A 13,872-nucleotide genomic window follows, 5' to 3' on the forward strand; every position below is an offset into this window, starting at 1 on the left:
TCCTCACTCTTCGACGCCACCCTGCTTAATTGATCAGTTAGGTTAGAATTGGTGACTCGAGTTTGAGTTAAGCTACTATCTAGATGAGAAATTCTTGTATTAACGTTTTTTAGTTATTTCTCATATGAGGATGATGGTACTTTAGATGAAATAAAAACCGATTGTACCTTCTTTATCAGTTCATCGAGCTCATTGAACTGCTGGCTAAGTGGTTTGGCCGTAAAGCACATGTCCTCCTGCACTTTCGGTCCATCGCTTCCACCATCAGTGTTGTATCCCCTCATTTGAGATACGTCAGACACCATGAAGCATCTTCCTCCATTGCTCTCCTCCTTTGCCACATAAGCCTTTCCATGGGTAGGCTTCCTCACTTCATCGTCTTCTGATTCGGTAGACCAAACTTCCGTGCTACCGAACTCGTCATCAGCAACCGAACCCTGCACAATAAGAGCATTAATAGAAGGGTTAGCGGTAGACTTCTTCTTTCTCAACTCATCTAGCCTCTTCTGCAACACAACTTCCTCATGCTTTCCATCATCCTTTTCAGCCATCTTCTTAAGGACACAATCCTTAGCATAGTGGTTTTTCCCACCACAGTAGTAACAGCTTACTCCGGAATCGCCATCCACCATCGGTTCCTTCTTGGGCTCCTCAACCTTCGGTTCATTGCTCACCTTTTCTGAGCTGTAACTCCCCTGCCAGTTTCGGTTTTTGTTGCTAGGGAATCTCTTCTTTATGAACCTCTTGGGATTGGACACCATCATGGCATAATCCTCAGACGTGAGGTCATACTCCTCCAAGTTGAGGTCTTCATCCTCCATCACAGATTTACTTTTTGATAGGAGGGCCAACGAACCAAGGCTTGAAACGACGTTCTTCTCTTGCAGCACAATCTTCTCTTGGGACTTGAGAATACCCACCAGTTTCGCCAAAGAGTATGATTTAAACTGCTCATGGGCATTGACTGTAGAAACCACTGCTCTCCATTCAGACCTCAGTCCATTTAAGAAAGTAACCTTCTGCTCGATAAGCTTCCTTTCAATATCGTGTTTGATCATCTTGCTGAGAAGATGATTGAAGCGATCGAACGTCTGGGTCACTGTTTCTTCGGCTCCTTGCCTGAATTCTCCAAACTCTGATAAGAGCAAGGTTTGGATAGAATGTTCAAGATCCTCGTCTGTATAATACAGTTCGCGAAGTCTATCCCAAACTTCCTTCGCCGTCATGCATGAGCTGACCAACCTAAAGGTGTCGGATTGAAGGGCGAATCTGATTAACCTTAACGCCTTGATATTGCACTGGAATTTGTCCTTCTCGTCTTGTGCAATATCCTTAACATCCTTCAGCAGATCATTGTACTCCTTTTGTGTCTTAATAATCCTGGACGTTGCAGAATGAGAAAACGGTCCATTAATGATGGCTTCCCATATGAGGTATCCATTATCCACAGATCCAATCACGTAGTCTTCGAAGTGATGTGCCCATACTTCATAGTCATGGGTATATAGAATTGGAATCTTTGTCGTCGAACCGATGCTGTTGGAAATATTAATAGGATTTGATTGCGTCTCGTCCATTATGATCGAAAAAAAACCTGTTCAAAGATCAGACTTGTAATAAAGCAGATTAGGGCAAAACAATAAATATCAAGATACGTCAATAATGAGATGACGGCTCAATAAATATCGATAGTTGCGGAAAAACCCTAATGGAAATCTTTTTCACAGAAAAGATGTGTATCGATTACACAGCCTCCTGCTCTGATACCAATTGATGAGATTAAAAACCTTTAATCTATGAAGATCGATTAGATCTTGAACAAGTATGTAAATATAAAACTATAAGAACACGAAAATAAGAACGAAACAAGATTGAATCAAACGTGTCGAATGATTAAACAAAATACTCAGAAGAGCTCGATTAAGAACATCAACTGTAGAGGATTGGTAGGTTACAAGAACGATTAAAGAAACCTGTAATGCTATCATTATCCTCTAGATGAATCGCTAAAATCGTTATCAATCCTTTTTTTTTTAATATGCATGCAAGCATATACTTTTATATTAAACATAATGGGCTCTCGGTTGGACAGGCCCAAACCGGAATACAAAATAACTAAGCTATCGAGCCCAAAAGACGCAATCTTCAGCCCAACAAGATTTTAATCACTTTTAGTCAAGATTATATATATGAATTTCATGTTGGATTGGTTCAACTTAAGAAAATTCTATATATAGCGTTCTTAAAATTCAATTATGATTACGGCGTCCCTTTTCATAGTAAAATTTTGAGAATATGGCAAACAAAAAAAATTATTATGGCAAAAGAATGGTCTAGAACCATGTCTTTAAGTGAAACATCATGAATCGTGTCCCATTTACATTGGGTACAAGATCGATTACATGTGCTATAATATTTATTCTTTATGAATTTTCAAAATGCCTTGGGGCATTAAGGAGGAAAATGTCTAGAATTGGATATGACTAAAGTGATTAAGCAATTGTCGAGGACAATCTAAGGTTTACCAAAGATTGGTTGCTCAAGGACAGTTGGAAGTATACTGTTAATATTGTAAGGACCATATTGACATAGTTAGAAAAGAGGCAACTCTTGTTCAGAAGTGGTAGTCAAAATGGGAATATAGAGTTGTCTCTATAGATGGAAGCAATCTGTGTAATATTAGAGAAACGGAAAAAAAAAAAACTTAGTGAAAGAATTATGTTCAATGCAATGCATACTTTGAACATAAGGCTTTGTGTCCATGGAGTAGGTCTTCATTGGAATACTCTATAATGTTTGTTGTCAAGTCTTTGTGACTTTGTGCATAATCATTACAAGAGAATCATTGCATATAAGTTTAGAATCTAACAAATTTCGGTAAAATGGCATGAATTTGGAATTCCTGCATTAAGAATTCGGGAGTATGAAATTAGAATCATTAAAAGTTTAGTCAATTGGTTTATTTCACAAAGTAAGGATCATAGATAAACATAGAGTGCATACTTGGTGTATGGAAAAGCGATTGTTTAGGGAAAAAATAGTGTACATGCTTCGAGCATGGGATACCTAGTGTTTTAATTCAAGTATACAGTTGATAAAACAGAAACAATGAATAATGAGAAATCAGTATGGTGATAAATAGAAGTGGTCTATTTATATTCATAAGGTTTGATACCATATTTGATTCATTTATTCTTGTGTTTCACTTTGCATGTTTTGACTTCCATAATAACTAGGTTATTCTTCTGGAATGACTAAGTTATTCAAACCATCCACAGTCGGCCATATGTTGGAAGTAGATATGAATCAAGACTGTCATGGGTTGGCTTGTAGAGGTCCAAGTTGGTGGACAAAGTTGTGCTACAACGCTCATGAGTGCTCATAAGTTCTGAGTGTTGGATTCAACCCGCGCTCATTTGAATCACTTCATGGATTTTATCATGAGTGATCATGAGACGATAATATCTTATATTCTTCAAACCTAGAGATATGAGTTGTTATTATGAGTTTGTTATACATTGATTGCACGAAACGCATTGGTAACTCGATGTTATAAAACGTGTTTTTGTGTATGATTCAACAAGTAGTAGAACAAGCCATATGAGTCGAAGTTTATCCATTCCTTTTACCTTCAGAATAAAAGCGATATTTTTGGGCCCCTCGATGATTTTGCGATGACACATGTGAGTGCTTGGCCAAGCCAGGACTGATTTGATTTGTTCAATTAGTCAGTCGTAAAAAATCGGAAATTGGGAAACAACAGATGGATAGAGAGAATGATTTACAATCCATGTCTTAGTCCATATGATATCTAGAATGGAGGAATATATGATCCCTTATCTAATGGACAAGTCATTGACAAAGGTCAGAGATCATCGGCAAGGTCAGAGTTCGACAGAAGCTTTTGAGAGCTACGATTGCCAGTCGGTTCTTGAAGTCATACGCAATAATAGTTTTAGACTTATCCAAGTGAGAGACTGTTGGATTAATGTCTAAGTCCATAACTATAATTGGTAAGACTTGACCCGACCCGACATGGTTCATTTGGGTTGCATGGCATCATGCATTTGGATAGACTATAATGAGAGAAATAACACTTAAGGTTTGTTAATATATTATAAGTTATAATATATTAATAAGATTATTTAATTAGTATTGATCAAGAATTAATCTAGAATTAATTAAGTGACCAAAAGAAGACTAATTAAATATATGGGTTGACTGTGTAAATCATTCATACTTGTATAGTGGGCTAATGCTCCATGGATTATCAAGTTGGGCTAAAACCCATATGATGCTCCATGGATGCTCCATGGTGTATTTGAACCCATGGATCCAAGGAAATGGAAAGCCATGACAATTAGGGTTTACCCTAATTGTAACACTATATAAAGATCATACTCTTGGAAAAATCGGACACTAAGTTAAGAAGAGAAGGGCTAACCGATTTTCATGAAGTGTGGTGTTTCTCTCTAAGTATTCCAAAAGCAATTGATGTTGTGTGAACCATTTGAGGTGTCACACTTGGGGCACTAGACACTCAAGCTTGTTGAGGACATTCTACATCAAAGAGGTATGTATTCTATCTTGTTATATTCATTGTTTTGTATGCTAGATTAGGATAATACCTTGGATGTTTATATTTGCATGTATAATAGAGAAAACATAGATCCAAGGTATTTAGGGTTGCATGTACACTTAGGAGTGTTAGAATGCTCAAAACCCAACAATGACTACATCTCAGACTTACAAAACTTCCCTCATAGCCTATCATCCTTGTGTATGCTACAACTTCCCATAGTCTTACAACACTTCCGTACCACCATGGACTCAACCCATGGTCTTGTTTTCTATCTATCGTACGAACCCCCTATCAAACATGATTCAAGTCACATTATCTATATCTCTATCATGTGTTCGGGTAATGCTTCGTACCCCAAATCCTTCATCATACAAGAATAGACAGAGAGGCCCTAACACAACCCTCAACCTAGATTCATTCATGTGTCTACCATGCATTACTACGAATGCGCCGACCTAATGTTTGAAAGCTTCTGCACTTCTATCCTTACGCAAACTCAATATAGACTGCCACTTGACCTGACTTCCCTTCCGACTAGGATGTGGAACCCTCCTTGGTTCTGCACCTGATTTAATCCCCGAAAATACAAACGGTTCTCCCTTACTTGGATTTAGCTACACACTTCCAAATTCACTGGAAACAATGAATAACGAAACCCCTTGCCGGAACTGACGGATCTCCTACCCAACATCCCACCTACCAAGGGATCTATGTATTCTAACCATCTTCAACTGATAGAATTTTGAAAACTCATTGACACTCTCAATGTCTGGACAAGCCCACACGACCATCATCATCGAACCCAAGAGTCCTTCCATGAAAAAATGTCATTCCTACTGAGCAATGCTAACATTTCTGAACTATGACTTTGTTGTTGAGCTAATCTTGCTAATTCGTCCACTGATCTTCCAAGAAATACCCCTGAATTGATTCCACTACTGGCACCCAACAACAACCTCACAATCTAAATCCAACTCAACAAGACGTATCCCACTCATAACTCTCGGCATGCAAAATGTCATATAACAATCCTTAATAATAAAAATTATGCAATAGTAGAGAACTAAACAAAATATAATGCCTTACACATACAAGCACATGATTCAAAAGCATATTTATACGAATAATAAGGCATGAAGAAAAAAAAAGATAACATACCTACGATAACATCTGATGGAGCTATGGCCTCCCCTGACTGAAGCTGCAATGCTCGACTCATCGCTGCTAGGGCTTCAGCCCTGCCGTCATGATCGTCATCGATCCTCAAAATAACTGGACTAGGTGCACTCACTGCTCCATCCCTCAACAGCAGACAATCGACCTTCATTTGGCCCACCTAGTTGCGTTGAAAACACATCGGAACTGATATACGGGGGCAATCCACACTAAAATGACCCATCTGACCACAACTTAAACATCCTCGACCTGTCTCCTGAAAACCTCCTTCATGGGTCCTCCCACACTTAGCGCAACAACCTTGACTCTTATGGCCTCCCAAACGCGAATACCGAATCTTAGGCTTTTTCGCATGACCGACTATGATCTGAATTAGTTCCGACTTCCTCTTCTCAAGGTGCTCCAAATCGATCTCTCGTTCTCGGGCTCTAGCAATCATATCATTCAGGGTCTCGCACTCTGACAAACTGACAAACTCCATGATGTCATCCCTCAGCATATCATGATACCTTACCTTCTTCATCTCCTCGTCCGCTTCATACTGCAGAACTAACAAAGCCCTCTCCTAGAAGTTGGCAATGATTTCTGCCACAGTCTCAGTCATCTGGCGAAGGTCCTTAAAGTCCCTCACCAATTGATGCAGCTTAATAGCTGGTGCAAACTCTGCCCTAAATTGGGTCATAAACTCATCCCATGTCATCGTCTCCAGGGCTTTGCCTCCCAAAGCGAAGTCTACCTCCTCCTACCAATCCCTTGCTTTGTCTTTCCCAATACAGGAAGCAAATCTGACCTTCGACCCCTTGGGGCAGAAACTCATTCAGAAAGTATTCACCATGTCCGCTAACCATCTCCTACTAGCAATGTGGTCCTTTTCCTTAAAGAACCGGGGAGCTCCACAAGCATGGAAGTCTAATAAAGAAAGAGTGTGAGCACCCACAATATCCATAATGTCATTACGGGTCCAGAATTTCCATAATCCCCACCTTGACTGTTCCGAAGATCACATGAGTTGGCTCCAAAATATTGCGGATAATCTCCGACGAGATGAACTCCCACATCCTCTCATCAATCGGATCAGTACCTACACCTGAGCCTGAACCTGAACCTGAACCTCCTCCACATGTGCTCATCACCATTATGAAAAACAATCATACAAATGATCAGAAGTTACCCAAGAATTCTCATCCCACATGTTTCCTTGATTCTTCATCATGCTCCTTGATTCGAGTATGGATCCTGTGCTTTAATAGTATAGTCCCAATACTATCTTCCACACCTACCCATACTTTCTCAAGAATTATTCTGAATCCTCCAGGTCACCTTCTCAATCTGGTACTCGCTGAACAGTGCAACTAAACCCACTAAAGCACTTCCTAGGCTCTCCTAGGTTCCCAACCTCACCGTGCCATCACCTGCTGAAGAACTCCCACTAATGTCAGCTAGCTACTTCATGAATAGAAACACATGCCATAAAGGTTAGATAGTCCTTCTAGTAAAAGAATGAACCATACAATGGTTAGACTCAAACAAGAGCTGCGCAATAGAGTTAAATCTGTCACTCTGAGATTATTTAACCTTTGTAACATGTAACTTAACATATTCAATTAATGGTTAATTCACATCACCAAGAGTTCCATAATGCATAAAGCAATCAACATTCGTGTAGTAATACTCCACACCATAGAACAAACCAAGGACATCCAAAGCTCACTTACTATCACTGATGCTAGGAACATCCACTCTTACTACTAGTTGCCTTATGCATGCAAATTATACCCAATACATGATCAAATAGACTATCGAATAAAAGACTCTACCCTAGGACCACAACCAAACAAGGAATAGGAAGTAAGGCCAAATCAGTCATTCTAGGGCTATATGATCCTAATTGTATACAATTTTTAAATCACACACTTAGCAATTACTATTACCAATACATATTCCCAATCATAGCATCCAATGCTTCTTAGGCTATAAGGCATCACATATCAAGATAATATATCATGCAATTCCTGAAAGTATCCCTAGCCTTATCCTAGCATGCAAGCATTCATATCATATACCATATCAATATGTATGGGTATTCTGGGATCCACATAGTTGAGCTCGACCGATGCACGCATAAAACCCCCCTTTTTCTCTTACAAAAAAATCATTTTAGGAATTCGTTTTCTTATAAAAGATTACCAACTCCTCAGTTTGAGTTCAGTCACACCCGAGAGTGTGCCAAAATCCCTCATACCTAAGCTCTGATACCAACTTGTAACAACCCAAAAATTATAAGGTAAAATTTTTTTTTTGTTTAACCAGAAACACCAATTATCGTTTTCGAAATATTCAAAAGTATATCATAATAAAACAATTATCAGAGTACAATCACAAAATCATCAAGTAGCGGAAACATGGTGGATGCGCTGCGATCAAGATTGGCCTTTTCCTTTCGAACCAAAAGTACCTGAAACCGTAACCATAAAAACTGTAAGCACAAAGCTTAGTGAGTTCCCCAAAATATTACATGCCATACATATCATTGGGCCTAACCTACATATTGGGCCCAACCCACCATAATGGGACTATCCCTTCCAGATCAATGGGCCCAGTCTGACATTCAAATGCAACACTCACGAAGATAATTAGCATCGTACATAACATACAATGGGCCTAGCCTTTCCTGATCCTTGGGCCAACCCAACATACAAATGGGCCTAGCTCATCACACAGTGGGCCCATCCCGCCATATAATGGGCCTAACCCAACATACCAGGCAAGAGTCACAAAGAAAACTAGCATAACAGATCATAGTGGACCGACATTGGTGCCTTTGACCCACATGTATAGTGAGGAGACTCACCTCAATCTGTGATTACTGAGATACACGCTCTGCTACCACCGTAAGCCACACACTGAACATAACCAATTATCCTTAATCAATAATTAAGACAACTCCCCAAATCCAAGGTCCAATATATATTTTATTTTTCCAATGTGTAAAAGACCATTTTACCCTTCCCACAACTGGTCAAATTATCCAAGGCCAACCTCTAAAAGGCCCAAGGCCCAAAGGCCCAAAAATTAACTTTTCGGGAGTATGCCCCGCGTACTGCCCACCACTGCACAACATACAAGTCACCAAAGTGTAACTTGAGCAATCCATGCAGTATGTTGAGCGTACGCCTACATATGCCCAATGTACTCATCAGAGGGCCAAAACTCATATTAATCTCTTAATGGTTATGACCAAAAATCCAAACACATATCTCACCCTAAGAGGTTTCTTAAGAGATAAAGTTCCTGACTTTATGACTTTGCATGGATTAATGGGGTCCAAACCACAATCCAAACTTCCTAACTTCATAAAAGGTCACAATTCTTTGATGAGAGGATAATACTCCTCATGATCCAGACTTTATGACATAATGACCTCAATAAGGACCAAATATGAGGCTTAAAGGTTTTGGAGTAACTTCTACTCACAAGAACCATAATCTTGGGACCAAAACATAACAATACCTCCCAAACTAGATCTACAAGAGAAGTCATCAAGGTTAAGACTTTATACCTCTAAATGATAGATCAAGATGCACAAATTATGGATCCACAAGTTCCAAGCTATCCAACACTTCTCCAATGAGCTCCTTCCTCTTCAATGTGCACCAAAAACACTCAAAATTAATCAAAAGCCTCAAGAATGCCAAAATGAATGCTAGGGTTTTGCTTTCATGGTTAAGGTTGATTGAGGTTGAATATAATAGGGTTTGGACATAAATTAATGCCTTTAAATAAGGTCTAAGACCCTAAATTAGGGTTTGAACCTGAGTGGAGTATGCCCAACATACTCCTGGTACGCCCAACGTACTCCTAGGTCCCTCTGCCATCAACCATCTTAGTACACCCGAAATACTCCCTGTATGCCCAACGTACTAGGCTTGGCCCTAAAACCACCAAACTTCCGAAGGCCATAACTTCTTCTTTCTATGCCCGATTTCGACGATCCTTATATCCACGGAAAGGTAATGATAAGCTCTACAATCCTATCATCTCTCATTAGCCTTAAAACTTTTTGAACTTAAATTTAAAATTTATAAAAAGCCCAAACCATCACTTTACAGTTATACCCTAGGGCTCGAAAGCACAAATCGAATACTGATATCACCTTATCTACATTATCCACATCTAAATGGGTCTAAATCTTTATTTCCCCAAAGCCTAAACCTTATGGTAAGTGATCTTTGTGTCACAACCTCAAATTATGAAACGATTAGAAACAGGGTGTTATAATGCTAGCTTACAAGATTTCCATTTAAGAACTAATACCCTCCAGATTGGATTTTTTGATCTAAACTAGATCCTCCTAAATCAGCATCAGAATAATCATGCACAAAGAACCCTATATTAGATGAATACCACAACCATAAGGAAGTAGTCTTTCGAATATATAAGAAGGTATTCTTCGTAGCCGTCATGTGAGGTTTCCTTGGATTAGCTTGAAACCTAGCACAGTAAAAAACAACGAACATGATATTAGGTTGACTTGATGTTAATTAAAACAATGACCTAATCATACTACAATTTAAAATTAAATCTACTACTGGGTTGTCAACTAAAGCTGTGAGTTTCATTACAAATAATGTTAGAGTCTTTACTTTCATATCTACAGTCATTCCATAATTTGTAAGTAAGGCCTTTGTGAAAGCCTCATGGTTAATGAATCTTCCTTCTTTAAAATGTCTAATGTTCAAACAAGGGAAAAAAATAATCAGACCCATTGAGCTCATCTCAAATTTAGTTTCTACTAATTTTCAAAATTCAATAGTCAAATTAGGATCCATTGAAATAAAAATAGTGTCATCAACATTTATGGACAACCATCAAAAGATTACCAACCATTTTACGAAAGAAGGTGGGGTCAATTGAACCTTTTTTGAATTTAGATTTTTTAAGAAAACGAATAATATTTTCATAACATGACCTCGGAGCTTGCTTAATACCATAAACAATTTTGTCAAGTATATAGAAATGATTAGGATATTTTTTTGTTTATGAAACCTGGAGATTGTTAAACACACATCACTTCTTCTAGTTCGCCATTCATAAATGCTCATTTAACATCCATTTGAAAAACTTCAATTTTTTTGTGTGCAACATAGGCCAAAAAGATGCGAACAACTTCAAGTCTCGCAACTGAAGCAAATGTTTCTTCATAATCAATTCCCTTCACAATGAGTCTAGACTTGTTTCACACTAAATTGCCTTCTTTTTCAATCTTATTGTAAAAGATCCATTTCAAACCAACAAGTGAAGCATATGGAGGTGTCGGAACTAAGTTGCAAACCTTTTTTCTTTTGAATTCATTCAGCTCAGCTTGCATCATCTCCGCCCAATCAAAATGTTCAAGTTCCATCTCCATAGTCTTTGGTTCAATTTTTGAAATAAAAAATTAAACATACAAAACTCTTGATTTGTATTCAGCAAAGGCCGTCTCTCTTTTTGTTCTGCACATGTAAGAACACCTATTGAAGTTTAACCAATTACTTGTGTTTTTGGATGATCTTTTGTCCATTTCACCATGGGAGGATAACTTGGATCATATTCAGGAATCACTTCAAAATTGTCTTCTTCAATTTTAGAATAATCACCATTATCTTCATTCAAAGGACTATCCCCATAAACATTAGCATCACCATTTGGTGTTTCAGAATGAACAGTTTCATTTTCGCAAGGTTGCATAGTCTGAGTAACTTTCTCTTCATTAATAACATTTCGTTCCTTAATTGATTCATTCTTATTTTGAGAGGAACCACTATTCCCATCGACATGAACTTCAACATAATTAATTGGATCATTCACATTTTTAGAAATTCATCACTTTTTTTTGTCCGTCGCCTTCCCTTCAGAATTGAAAGCTCTTTCGGGTTCATCAAAGAATTGAAGGAAGTCGTCATCAAATTTTGTAAGTGGAGATGTTTTAGAACATGGTGATGGAAAGTTCTCTTCACATTGAATCACTTCTTATTGTAATGATTTGATGTACTTATCATCAAACATGAAATAATAGCTTTCTTCAATTTTTCTTGTCATGTTGTTAAGAAGACGATAAGATTTTGATGTGAGAGAGTATACAAGAAAAATAGCCTCATCCATTTTTGCATCAAATTTATTTCGATGCTCTTTTGAATTATAAATAAAACACTTAGAACCAAAAATATGAAAAAAATTCACATTGGGTTTACGATTGTTCAATATCTCATAACGAATTACGAAAAATCATTTATTAATGTAATATCCATTTTGAGTAAAACATGTTGTTCCAATCGCATTGTTCTAGCAGCTTCACAAATAGATATTTTTTTTTTCCTTTCAATGACGCTATTCTATTGGGGTGTGTAAGGAGATGATAAATTGTGACTAATTCCTTTGTTAGTAAAAATTCCTCAAATACTTAATTTTTGAATCGAGTCTCGTTGTCAACAATAACAAGAATATACTTATTTCCACCAATGTTTTCAATCGAAGATGGACCATATAGTTCAATATGTAACAATTCAAGCGGTTCAACAATCTTGGTATTCATGATTGATGAATGGCTTTTTCAACTTTTCTTTACCATTTCACAAGCATCACATAATTGTTATTTGTCATATTTAAAAATAGGAATGCCTCACACTAAATCACTAAAAACTAGTTTTCTGATATCCTTGAAGTTCAGATGTGAAAGCCTTTGGCGCCATAACCAACTATCATGAGAAGAAGCTTTCGTAAGCAAAGAAATAGATGTCTCCCCTTCAATTGGCTATATATGAAATAGATACATCCCTCCTTTCCTTTTTCATTTGAGCAACACGTTCTTGTATTCTTTATGCTTAAATACTGACCCATCATCATCAAAAGACACTTTCAAACCCATACCTATGACCAATTGTGATAGACTTATCAAGTTATGTTGTAAACCTTTAATGAAAGCTACTTTTCGTATTGTGAATTCTTCATTCATAATCATAATATAGCCTTTTATTACATTATTTCCATACTTGACTCTTACAACATCCTTCAGACTCAAATACTCTTGCATTTGTGGTTTCCTCTTAATCATGTTATATGAGCAACCACTATCGATGTACCATTCAAAATTATACTCCTCGTCATGCATCACTTACACAATTAAGTCAATTTAGTAACCCAAACCTTCTTGTTCTTTTCAATCCAAAATGATTTCATAATCGGAACGTTATTCACATTTTTCATCATTTTGTAAACTTGAGTCTTTTTGTCTCAAAGATTAATTTCCACACAAGTTCTTTTCTTTTAAATAAAAGTCTTTATGATTGGAATCAATTCTTTTGGAAAACCTTTTTCTTCTTCCTTTTGCCACATAAATGAGATCATTAAGATTTATCAGGCGAAAGTCAGCCATTGTGAAATCACAAGCCACATTATTAGCACAAACTATGTGGAAAAGAAAGTTCTTCAATAACCCTTCAAATAATTGATCCTTGGTAATTCCCAGCACCTTGAAAAAATATACCAATGACCAGATCTCTTCTTTTTTCTTTCCAAGTACATCATGAAATCTCATTTTCAGCATCTTAAACTCTTCTTTATCTTCGAATATGTCTATCAATTGATACTGAGCAGATATGAATGTCATCTGGTTAATAGGAAAATCCAGTGGATTGAACTTTGAATTTTCTATCTCTTAGCTCTTCTTCGGGACTTTGAGAAAATTATGCATGTACCAAGGGATACAATCTGTTCGATTGTCTCGTAACAATAAGGTTTTGTTGGGTTACCGTTATCAAGACCAAGTGGATCTCCTTGCCTTTGTCTTAGAGTACTTTGAATTTGCCTTTGTCTTTCCATTTCCTTTTCTAAGGAAATCTTCTTCTCTTCTTTAGTTGGCTCAAAACGGATACCCTTCCCTTTTCCTTCCGTTCTTTCTTCGATGAAGGTGGCTTTGAACTTGATCCATTAACAGATGAACTAGTAGCAATACGTTTAGCTAAATACTTCAAAGTCATGGTAGTTGAGGCAGTTGACATAGAAGGTGGAAGCGAAGTAGGAATCTGTGTGTTCATAACCTTCCCTACAACTTTTCCTTTATCTTTTGATGAACCAGT

This window comes from Lactuca sativa, chromosome 1, assembly GCF_002870075.4.
Source record: "Lactuca sativa cultivar Salinas chromosome 1, Lsat_Salinas_v11, whole genome shotgun sequence".
Classification (NCBI taxonomy): Eukaryota; Viridiplantae; Streptophyta; class Magnoliopsida; order Asterales; family Asteraceae; genus Lactuca; species Lactuca sativa.